Source organism: Hemibagrus wyckioides, linkage group LG15 (assembly GCF_019097595.1).
Source record: "Hemibagrus wyckioides isolate EC202008001 linkage group LG15, SWU_Hwy_1.0, whole genome shotgun sequence".
Lineage (NCBI taxonomy): Eukaryota > Metazoa > Chordata > Actinopteri > Siluriformes > Bagridae > Hemibagrus > Hemibagrus wyckioides.
Window position 1 is genome coordinate 705,001 of NC_080724.1, and position 11,788 is coordinate 716,788.

Genomic DNA, 11,788 nt, shown 5'->3' on the forward strand with positions numbered 1-11,788 from the left:
AAGCAAATGTCGGTTCATGGATCATGGCTCCATGATCCAACCTCATTGTGTATTATGTACCTTCCTATTAAAATGTAAGCAGTGGTCAGTCTTTTCATTATAATGGGTATATAACTAAAATAAGTTAAATAACTTTATGGTCCTTGACCTTTCTTACAACTTACTTTTGTAGACATGCATCATTTTTGTCACCCCACTAAAAATATACTTTATGGTCAAATATATGTGGACACCTGACCAATTATACCCACGTTAGCCATTCCAGATTTAGTTGCTCTTTGCTTTCCAGAGCAGTTTGGCGCGGTGGCTGTGGGGATTTGTGCTCGTTCAGCCACAAGAGCATTAGTGAGGTCAGGCACTGATGTCAGGTGAGGAGGCCTGGGCATAGCTTTCCAAATCATCCCAAAGCTGTTCAGTGGGGTTGAGGTCAGAGTTCCTGCACACAGTCCAACCTCGGTTAAACTATGTCTTCATGGACCTTACATTGTGCACAGAGCAGCCAAATACAGATCTGCTGCCCACTGAGCTTCAGTCACATCCTCACACTGCAAACTGCTGTATGATCTGGAGTTTACTCACTCAGTTTGTCACGTTCACAGATGGCAGCACGCTGCTTACAATGGCGGCGAATGAAAGGCTCAGAGCTGACGTTTCCAGGTTTAAGGAGGTGGATTATGTTCTAAAACCAGGTCAGGAAAAAGGCACAACAAGCTCTGCTCTTGTTTCCTCACATGCTATTCATTTAAAACTGAATTGGTTATATAACACCACTGCAGTTCCTCTCCTCTTTATGCTGCTGCAAATTTATTGTCTCAGCTATCCCACATCCTGGAACATCAGCTTAGACAACGTCTGGATAAAATGTCTGGTTACTGGAAAAAAGTTCATACAGGGACAACATTTTACACATGGGTCTTGCTACAGTATAAGGACATGCATTAGGATGGAACTATTCCACAATCTGTATCTATTTAGTGCTGCAAAACAATCTGTCTGCAAATATTTTGATATTCTGTATTTGAACCCAACATCGCCTGAACCACACGGGGTGTCTGTCTCTGAACCCCACCACAATGTCTGCAGACGGATCGGAAACAAACTGTCATCATGGTCTGTGTATTCCAGCACTGACATTTCCTCACCCTCAGTTACAGTCTAGATCATAACTGCTCTTAATTATAGAAGTGAACCGGGATTATTTATTTGTTTGTTTTTTAGTTATAATTTTTTGTTTGAATATATTTTATATAGAATATTTTCTAACAAATTTAGAAGGTTTTATTTCAGACAATATAAGTAAACTAGTAGTGTAATAAATGAATAACTGGATGGATTGACGGATGCATTAAATGCATTACAAGTTAATAAACACAGTCTTTCTTTGCCTACATGCTTCATATCTAACCACTGACTTTTTTGTTGCCTCCTGCAGGATCTCAGGTGCTTTAGACACCTCTAGTCTCAACCACGTACCCTGTGAACCTGCATGTTTTTCAAGTCCTGGCAAGCTTTCTAAAAAATAAAAAACTGACAGTATTGATACAGTACACTATTTATTTGTATCTGTATTAATATCTGTTTAAAAAAACCCTGATCATTGCGGATAATGTATTCATGTTCTGTTGCACCCCGAATATTCATGCATGGCAGCGTGAGCAAGAACATCCTGTCACAATCGTTGACACAACACTCTGATGCACTTGACAGCAAATTGTAGCTACAAAAAAACCATAGAATACAGGTGAACAAGGGTCAAAAGAAAGTTGTAAGAAGAAACAACATGCGTCAGGGACGGAAAGCTTTCTTACAATAATAGGCATGTTTGACCAGACAGAGTTATATTAAAATCATCAATCATTTCCCTGTGCAGTCTGAACAACATTGATTTTCACTGCTGTACGGTCATAAACCTGGAGGAATTACATCAGGAATAAATTCAATGTATTCAGAGGGATCATTATAACACTTCTGTTGCCCTGTTCACTTTCTGATGGGAAGTAGAGCATGTTCTTCATGATCTGTTACAAAGGTGAGTTCTGGATATACAATAATTCCAGTTGCTTTCTTCTTTCATAGGTAAATATGAGTGGAGACAAAGTGAGAAACAGAATGAGGAGAGAGAGAGAGAGAGAGAGAGAGAGAGAGAGAGACAGAGAGAGAGACAGAATGTTGACAAGGATGATGTGGGTATAACATATAGAAAGATCAAGGCTCTGCCTCATTATCTCTCTCTCTCTCTCTCTCTCTCTCTCAACTCTCAGTTAACATACAAAGGGAGGAAGGGAGGATACAGGATGAAGTGCCCTCATAACTAATTCATGCACCCTCTTTTTTATGTCCATGTATTTACTACATGTATTTTGTCTCCGATGTGGAGCTCTGGCCGATCACAAAACACACAAAAGAGCGGCAGTTTTCATTGTGAGGTGGAAAAACCTCGAGCGCACCCCTCTCTCATAAATCACCATCACACCTCCGTCTATCTTGATGTTTCATTCTGTAAAAAAGGAGAAGGATGTTTTCACATATGATGGAATCAAGTAATGTGGTTAAAATGACCGAAGTTGCCAGAGATCCAGAGGTCAGGTCTTACTTGATATTACAAGAGACTAGTTAATCAAAGCAATTGGGGAGAGAAAAAATGTGTGTGTGTGTGTGCGCGTGTGTGTGCGCGTGTGTGTGTGCGTGTGCGCGTGTGTGTGTGTGCGCGTGTGTGCGTGTGTGCGCGTGTGTGCGTGTGTGTGCGCGTGTGCGTGTGTGTGCGCGTGTGTGTGTGCGTGTGCGTGCGTGTGTGTGCGCGTGTGCGTGTGTGTGCGTGTGCGCGTGTGTGTGTGTGCGTGCGTGCGTGTGTGTGCGTGCGTGTGTGTGCGTGTGCGTGTGTGTGTGAGCTTGGTAACAGTTTGGCCGTTCATGTGTTCAGAATTAGACAGTAATTGCTGCTCAGTTGCTGGTGAAGGCCAATCTTAACAGAACCCCTTGTAAAATATTCGGCTCCTACAGAGTATGTTTTTGCACAAACAGAGTCCAGCTTCATCTTCAGTGAACTACACTGCATAATATATTAGTCTAAAATGAGGTATTAATGAGTCAGTGGTTACTGAGTGGTTAGGCTAGTAAATAAATGGTTATGTGTTCAAATCCCTCTGTTTCCTCTGGCTTGCTCATTAGGGGAAAATATGAACCAAAAAATTGAAAATTGATCATTTTTATGCTTTATTTAAACTTCATTATTTTTCTATTCCTGTAAAGCTGTTTCGTGACAATGTCCGTTTTCAAAGCGGCATATAAATAAAACTGAAAATGAACAAATAAACCAGTTTTGATCCATATACGATAAAACTCTATATTTGGCGAAACACTGACAGGCAGTTACCATGCAGCAGCATCATGTGCTTTTATATTGGGATTTAAGTTTGTTTAACGTACGCCTCATTTATACGATGAGATTTTAGCATTTGTTATGATTTTTGCTCGTCACAATTTATGAGATAAAATCTTGGACAAATTCTATAAATTCTATTCTACAAATTCTATAAAGGATCTTAGTTAGATCCACAGTTGAGTGGTCAGAGAGTCGGTCATTTTAAGGGCTCTCTCTTTCTCTCTCGATCGCAAAATCCTTCTAGTGCACTGGAGTGTTCGCTCCTAAAAAAAAAATCCAAACTGGAAATGACATCATGTTTTCTGAAGCCTCTCAGATGGACAAAATTGTGGATGATCTCTCCATCAACTTTATCTACAAATTGTTGTTCTCAAATGATGAAGTTTAATTGATGTTCTGTGTCTGGTTTGTTTGAGTCTAATGACTTGTTTAGTGTTTAATGATTTTTTAATCCACTAGCTAGCCTGCTGGATTTTAGTATTTCACTTTAACATTTTGGACATTGCCAATACATTGTTTTTGTCACACTGGCAGTAAATTGCTGGTCAGTAAGTTGGTCACATGCACTGGAAGCATTGTAAGGCCACAATTCTCACCGAACGACCAGATTTCTTTAACGACGAGTAGATTTTAAAGTATCGGCACTTGGGTTCTTGCATCGTGTCTGCCCTATGAAGAAGACAAGCAATAGTGTTACTTACATTTTAATGTCCTATTGGTATACATTCTTGGCAGTTTGAAGAAATTCAGTTTGTAGATTTTAACCTGGGGCAGTACCATGGTGCAGTAGATACCATTACCTCTTGCCAACTCCAAGGTTTCTTGGATCAATCCCGAGTTTATCTTATTTATCCCGCTCCTAGGTGTGAATGTGTGTATGTATGGTGCATGGTGTCCCTTACTAAGGGACATTTAATCAGGCTCTGGATCCACCACAAACCCTGAGAGTAAAAGCGTTTACTGAAGATGAAAGAATGAATGTATTTGAACCTCTAGAGGACGCACAGGTACTCGAGCAGCATAGGAATAAAAGTACGATTGGATTACAAACCATATTGTGGTGTAGTACACTGTCTGCTGAGTAAATGTCTTATGTATCCAACTTGGCAGGGTAGAGGGTAGACTCCCAAGAGTCTCAGACTAACATCATCATCATCATCTGTAGAAATCAAGACAATCTGTAGCTTTTCTCATCCAGCTGCTGCATGATTTTCTTTCCTCTCAATCACTGTCTCAGTCTTACACATGCAGAGTAAAGCTGGGCCCAAGGTCGGATTTGCTTCTTGCTCCCAGGTGTGTGTGTGTGTGTGTGTGTGTGTGTGTGTGTGTGTGTACAGTAATCTAGTGCACTTATTTCACTGCTTCCCCCAGTGAAAATCTCTACAGGACACACAAGTCTGAAACTCTTTTTATGTTAATAGTCGTTAGATATGAACTTCAGCACACATGGAAATGATGCTTATCACTTATCAGTCTTTTATAATCCTCATTTCAGCGGTCAATAAAAGGGGAAACAGAAGTTTTAGAGTGCTGAGTTTCTTCATAGCAGAATTATTCATGATTAATAACATTGCTTCAGAAGTGATGAGATAAATATTGGACCAGATTTTGTAGCTCGGAGTCTGCACCACACCTCCTTTTCTCGCTCTAAACACTGCAGCATACTAACGTGTTGTCTCAGTTACAAATTAAATATGGCTTGTGCGATTTTTGTGACGACTTTGTCATTTTATAGAAAAACATCCAAACACACACAAATCCTAGTAGTTATTTCTGTGTCTGTGGAGCTTGGAGGCGGACAGAAGTCTCTGATTATGAGTTTGGTATATTTGAATTTTATACATATCACACTAAATGTTTTTTATTTCTGTGGTGTACATAATATCTTTTCATTTTGCTGATAATTTGTATTGAACTTGCTGGGGGTAATATTTTCCTTTTATACGAATCTGATTGGTCAGAAGAGGGACTATTTTAGAATAACAGCGTGGCTTAAAAGTAGTTCCGGCTGTAACGTGAAAGATGGGTTAATACGACTTAAAATCAATGATGTGCTCATTTTTTTTGTTTATACTTTCTGGCTTCTCTGTAAAGGTTATTTATTTTTTTATTTTTTTTTTGAGAGAGAGAGAGAGAGAGAGAGAGAGAGAGAGCACAAGGCTGGTGAGGGATAGACTGTTTGTTGCAGCTATAACATAAGTGACAACAGGAACTAACTTCATCATTAGATCTAACTATAAACTGTTTTGTACATTACTAAATTAAAACTTGTCCACAAACTGCTGCGGTATAAACACATAAACACAACAGCTTCACACTCCACAACCTGCTGTTACAGAAACAACAAATGAGGGCTTTAGGGAGTCGCAGCACTCCACTTGAATATTGTGCCATATTACATCAGTGTACTTTTTAATTGTACAACAACATGGTGTGTGTGTGTGATTTTTTTAATTTTTTTAAATACATATAAAGCAGTCACACTATCATGCAGTTCAAATCCCAATGATGCCACAGCCAGGTGTGACCAGGTGTGAAAACCTCTATGCTGATTGGTTAGTAGAGATTTTGTCCTGTCCCCCTGTCACTCACAGCAACACTAGGCAATCATGGGCACCTGTGAGCTCAGGCATGCAGAAGCAGATAGACAGCACTTCACCTCCATGTGTGTTACTCTACCCTGTGAGGAAGAACGAGCAGCAGTACAAACAGAAGCAGTTGGCTGGCTTCTTGTATCTCTGAAGGAAGCATATGTTCACCTTCACTAGGTCACGTGATGTGGGTAGGAATTAGCTAAGACCTAATTAGTAGGCAAATCATTTTGAAATGACAGGTTATTGTTTTGAGATAAAAAGTTCAGATTACAAATCTCAAGTCTAAATACAAATCTTTTAATACTAAAATCATTTTATGTAAATTAGCCCAAAGTTGAAGCATTCATGATGATCTGTAATTTCACACTGCATGTTTTTTTCTAAAGCTTTTATTCCTAATAAATAATTAAAGGTTATTATAAAATATATATATATACCCTGTGAAGTGAATAAGACTGATGATCTCCTCATCATGGCCCCTGTTAGTGGGTGGGATATATTAGGCAGCAAGTCAACATTTTGTCCTCAAAGTTGATGTTAGAAGCAGGAAAAATGGACAAGCGTAAGGATTTAGCAAGTCTGACAACTGGACCAGACCACTGGATCAGAGCATCTCCAAAACTGCAGTCCTTGTTGGGTGTTCCCGGTCTGCAGTGGTCAGTATCTATCAAAAGTATCCCATAGAGGCTCCACCTCACAACTTACAGGACTTAAAGGATCTGCTGTGCCAGATACCACAGCACACCTTCAGTGAGTCCAAGCCTCGATGGGTCAGGGCTGTTTTTGGCAGCCAAAGGGGAACCAACACATTATTAGTCAGGTGGTCATAATGTTATGGCTGATCAGCGTATGGAATGTATAGAATGAAAATATATGACGTATTAAAATACTTTTGTCAGCTTCTGAGCTTCATATGCATCAAGCTGTTACACCTCAGATTCTTTCAGAATGTAATGATGTCTTAATTGCCATCCTCCTGTAGGTGAAAACAATATTTACCATCGTCTTGCAAATTAGTATCATTGTTTCTAAATATATCTAATATATCAGTGTACACGGGCAAGAATGCTGCTTTTTAACTTATTTTATAACTTATTTAGGATCTTTTTTCAACAAAATGTTTCCATTCTCTAAAAATGGACCTGAAATTAGCTTCAGGTTAAGGATAAACATGTCTTTATGATCTAAATGTAGTAGTATGGAGGGTGTGAGCTGTGCGCTGGCTTGGGGGCGTGTAGGTCTGTGAGGGAGAGAAGGCACAAATTCTTCAATTCGATTAAGAATGGCTAGGAGTTAATGGGATCATGGAATAAAATCTGACTTTTGACATCATATATTCAGCATAGTATTTACTGAAAGAGCAATTTCTCTAGGAAGGATGGGTTCATCATCTCTTTTTCATTTTTTATCCATATTCCTAAGGACTACATTTAAACCCGTGCAAGACCTTCACTTATTTATTTCAGCCAAATAACCGTTAGGCAACATGTCAGGTCTTCTAAACACACACACTCGCTTTAGAGCACACTCAAAATATTAGAAACACCTCCAGGTTTAGAGCTGTATACAGGATAATATGTTCTCTTTAGCCCTGCAGTCACTTTCATTTAACTCAGTATTCAGATTATTAAACTCTTAAAAAAAAGAACCATATCCTGTCTAGAACCCTCTAACAGAAAAACAGTTCGAACTTCTGTGGAAAATGGGCTCTTACTGATAAAACAAACTTATAGAACAGTTAGCTCGGGTTCACTAATCTGTTCAGTTCAGCAGAATTCCAGGAGTGCCTGTATTTCCTAGAACCACACTGGGAGGTTTTCAGTGTGTGTGTGTGTGTGTGTGTGTGTGTGTGTGTGTCTGTGTGTGTTCACAATGTAAACGTTCACTTACTAGTTCAAAAATATCGCTATGTTAGCGTCATCATCTGCAGATGGGGCAAATGACACTTTTCAGGAATACAACATTTGGTTTAAAATCTTAAAGCTCATCAGCTGAATGCCAAGCTGCCATTGTTGGGCCCTTGAGCAAGGCCCTTAACTACCCCCCCCCACACACACACACACACATCTACACCCCCCCATCCCCAATCGTCCAGCTCCAGGGGTGCTGTATCATGGCTGACCCTGTGCTCTGACCCCAACCCTTCAAAGATAGGATATGAGAAGAAAGGATTTCACTGTGCTGTAATGCTGATGTGACAAATAAAGGCTCCTTAACTTAACTACTTAACTGAAGAGGAAAAGGAAGAAGCGATGCAAGTCCCTTTGCCAAAGTGTAATAAAGTGAAAGTGGACTCTAAGAATCTATTTCCACTCGCAGAACAAAAATAAACAGAATGTTTGGCTTTATTGTGACTGAAATGTCACTTACTTGATATTAATTTCTTCTTATAATTATATTCAGTATAACCAAACGATTGCCAGTGTGATATTGCTTAATTAATCAGAGTTGTCTGGACATGTACATACACACTATACAAAAGATACTGCAGTAGCTCTCTCTCTCTCTCTCTCTCTCTCTCTCTCTCTATATATATATATATATACATACAGCTTCTTATATGGGTAGAAACTCTCTCATAAAGAACAACTCTACTGGAAGGTGCTACACAGAACCCTTAAAGGGGACAAACCAATGAATCATTTGGTTCTAGAATGATTTCTTCTACATTTTTCTAGATTGGATTCAACAAACGGATCTTGTCTTGATAAAAAAAAAGTCGATTTAAAGTGTAACATCAAAACACCTTTTTCAGTTAAGAATATTTCAGTATAGACTTTGTGGACTCTTAGAAACAAATGGTTCCTTGAATAAATAAGTCCTCTTTGCCTTCATGTAATAATTCTACACTGAAGCTTTAATAGTTCCTCCAGAGGGACAAGCTGAATAAACCCTTGGTTTGTCTGAAATCTAGAACCAGGCTTGTCTGGCAGGTCTAAAACGGGCTTGTTTTCCCAAGAGCATGGAAGCATTCTGCGAGCAGAACTGAGAAAAACACTTTCTCACTGGTTCTTTGGATGTTTACTGGTTCTAGCTTTGTAATGAGGCTCTACTTCGAAACCTCTAAAACCTTCTACAAAAACACAGACTGTTGTAGGTTTCTACATAGGCACAGCTTCTGACTTTCTTAAACAAGACAAACCGAAACGGAAAAAAAAAACATATGAGGGCTTTTTTCTATAAGCGTATGGTGTATTTTTATGTTTGGAGATATGTGACCTGTATTGTTTGTAGTCTGACTGCGGTGTGAGTGTTCGTAGGGAATCGGCTCTTACGCCAACCCTTGTGCTTATTTATGTCTCTCTTCTCCTTCTATAACCATCTTGCACTTGTTTCTGAAAGATTGTTGGAAATTGAGTTCTCTAGCACTTTGTATCAACTCCTTTAACAGCCTAAAGCTTGGATGATATTCCTCCTCAGTTTGGATAAAAGTGTCTGCCAGATAAACAAATAAATAGAAATGTTGCCATGTTGTGACTGTGCAAACCCAGCTTCTCACTCTTTATTTGTTTGTTTGTTTGGTTTTTTAATATTTCTGCATATCTGCTGCATGGCATGTGGTGCCTCAGATGCTGTAAAGGCTTTGGCACGTTTCAGTGATGACACCGACGGCAGCTGTTAACCTCTGGCGGTGCATGTGGATCCGTAGATGCGGCACGTCTAAATGAAAGAGTGCTGGGAAATCCTGCTTTATATCGAGATGTGTTGTCGAGAGGAAGTGTGAGAGTCGAGATCACAGCTCACCTGTTGGTGCATCTCTCACTCTCAGAAACACTTCTCGAGCTGTCAGGGGTGTGAAGAGAGACGTTTTCTTATCAAGACACACGGTCACATTCACTGTCGGTAGCATGTGTTATGCAGCTACGCATGCCTTGATAGCATGTCCCATAAATGCAGAAGGTTATTGGAACAATCGCACCTCATCAGCTGAGAAATGGTGCTGTTGTACTGGTGCACTGGTTTATTTTCCAAACACAAGGTTACAGGCTCATGTTTGATCAAAAAAAAAAACTGCAGGCTCTAACATTGCTTCTTCTGTATTCTGTCACTGCAACCTTGAGCATTATTTTCAGCTTATAAAACACAAGTTCTGGCTTTTAGATTAGGAACTGGAGTGCCATTCAAAGCTCAGCAATGCCTCAGAGCCCTGCACAATATTAATGATGGTGTAATAGTAAAAAGTCACATATATTTACACCCCAATTATGTATCTGGAGCATTTAAATATGCGTGATCATCTATTTGTATGATATTTAAGGCAAGGTTGAATCCAGACAATTAATTAATGACAGATATTTGGGATTATGTTTGTTAGGATAATATGTTCCTCATTAGACAAAGTGGGTGCAAGCAATTAATATACCATTAAACATGCCATTTCACTACAAGCACAACACAGATGGATTATGAGTGCAAAACTCAAAAATATACACAAGACTCTCATAATGCCTTGCTTTAGAAAAAAACAAAACAAAAACACTGACGAGGGAAATGCAAATTTAAGGCACGAACTTGCACACATGGAATGGAAATGGAAAATGTCATCAGTGTTCAGACACAGATGGTGCACTGTGGTACGACATCAGGAGTGCCGCTGTTAGAAATAATAATAACTCAGAGTTCATTTAGTTTTCGATGCAGGATAAACAAACTGAGCAGTCTTGTGTGTTTCCTACAAGGTCAGGGTCACGGAGGCGCCACAGCCCAACCCTGGCAACACTGGACGTGAGGTGAGAAAGCATTTCCAGGACCCCGAGCGCACACACACATTTACACCTACAGGCATGTTTTTGTGTGGGAATCAGAGAACCTGGAGAAAACTCACACAAAGAGAACAACTACACACAGACCTGTGTCACCTGAGCTACAGGATCGAACCGAGGACCCTGAAGGCGGCTCTGCATCACCCTGAATCCATCCACAGAGCCAACATCTCAGAATAACCAAACTACTGTTTATTAAAATAATCATTCATGTAGAACACACACAAACACACTACTGCTAATGACAGATCTACTACACTCCGAGGAACACAATGGCTTTTTAAAAGTGTCGATATTAAATGTCTGGGTTTTGTTTTTCAACAATATAATTGTGACTGTAATGGACAAGGCTGACATGAAAGTGCTGTCCCTACAGCGATGAAGTCGAGAATAATGACCACACTGAACATCCTGACCGTCATCATTCACCGAGAGCTTGTTCCAAACCTGCAGCTTTTCAGGGAACCGCTGTTTTCTGTTGTTTTGTTGTAGCCTTGCTGTTTACAGACAAACTGCGTTATAGCACGGACCAACAGATTCACCTGGTGAAGGATTCCAGCACGCGCTCCGTTAAAGACCGGAAACTTGATTTACCTGGTCCGCTCGCTGATACTGGCTGAACACAGAGCGCCGTTCACGGGTTTGAAGACCCAAAGCAAACTTTGACGACAGTCCTAGAATCCCTTCTCCTTTCTCTCTCCTGTAGTTGTTGTAGCCTACCGAGAGGTGAAACCATGAAGCTAATGCGTGAAGATGCTCGCGATTTGACACGCCTAAGAGCGCGCGACGACTCTGAGCCTCCCGCCCGCGCGCGCAGAGAAATAAATAATCTCTGCTTTTATCTCTCTCTCTCTCTCTCTCTCTCTCTCTCTCTCTCTCTCTGTGTGTGTGTTGGGGGCATATATTCTGGTGGGGACATATGGCTGGTCCCAATAAGGAAAACTGTTATTTATTTATTTAGCAGGTTTTATTGTTTTGCAGGTTTTATTGTTAAATTAAACAGGCAAAAGGATAATAAGAATTTGCCTCTCATTACCCCCCCCCCTTCC

At 40.1% G+C, this 11,788-nt stretch overlaps 1 protein-coding gene across 1 annotated transcript in view; it reads right to left on the reverse strand.

Moving 5' to 3' along the window:
• camkvl (CaM kinase-like vesicle-associated, like) overlaps positions 1–11,548 on the reverse strand; it is a 34,745-nt gene extending 23,197 nt beyond the window's left edge. Inside the window, exon 1 of the mRNA XM_058409114.1 lies at positions 11,334–11,548. The gene's annotated coding sequence lies outside the window, so the exon portion shown is untranslated. The remainder of the gene's footprint in view (positions 1–11,333) is intronic.
• Between the last annotated feature and the right edge of the window lie 240 nt (positions 11,549–11,788).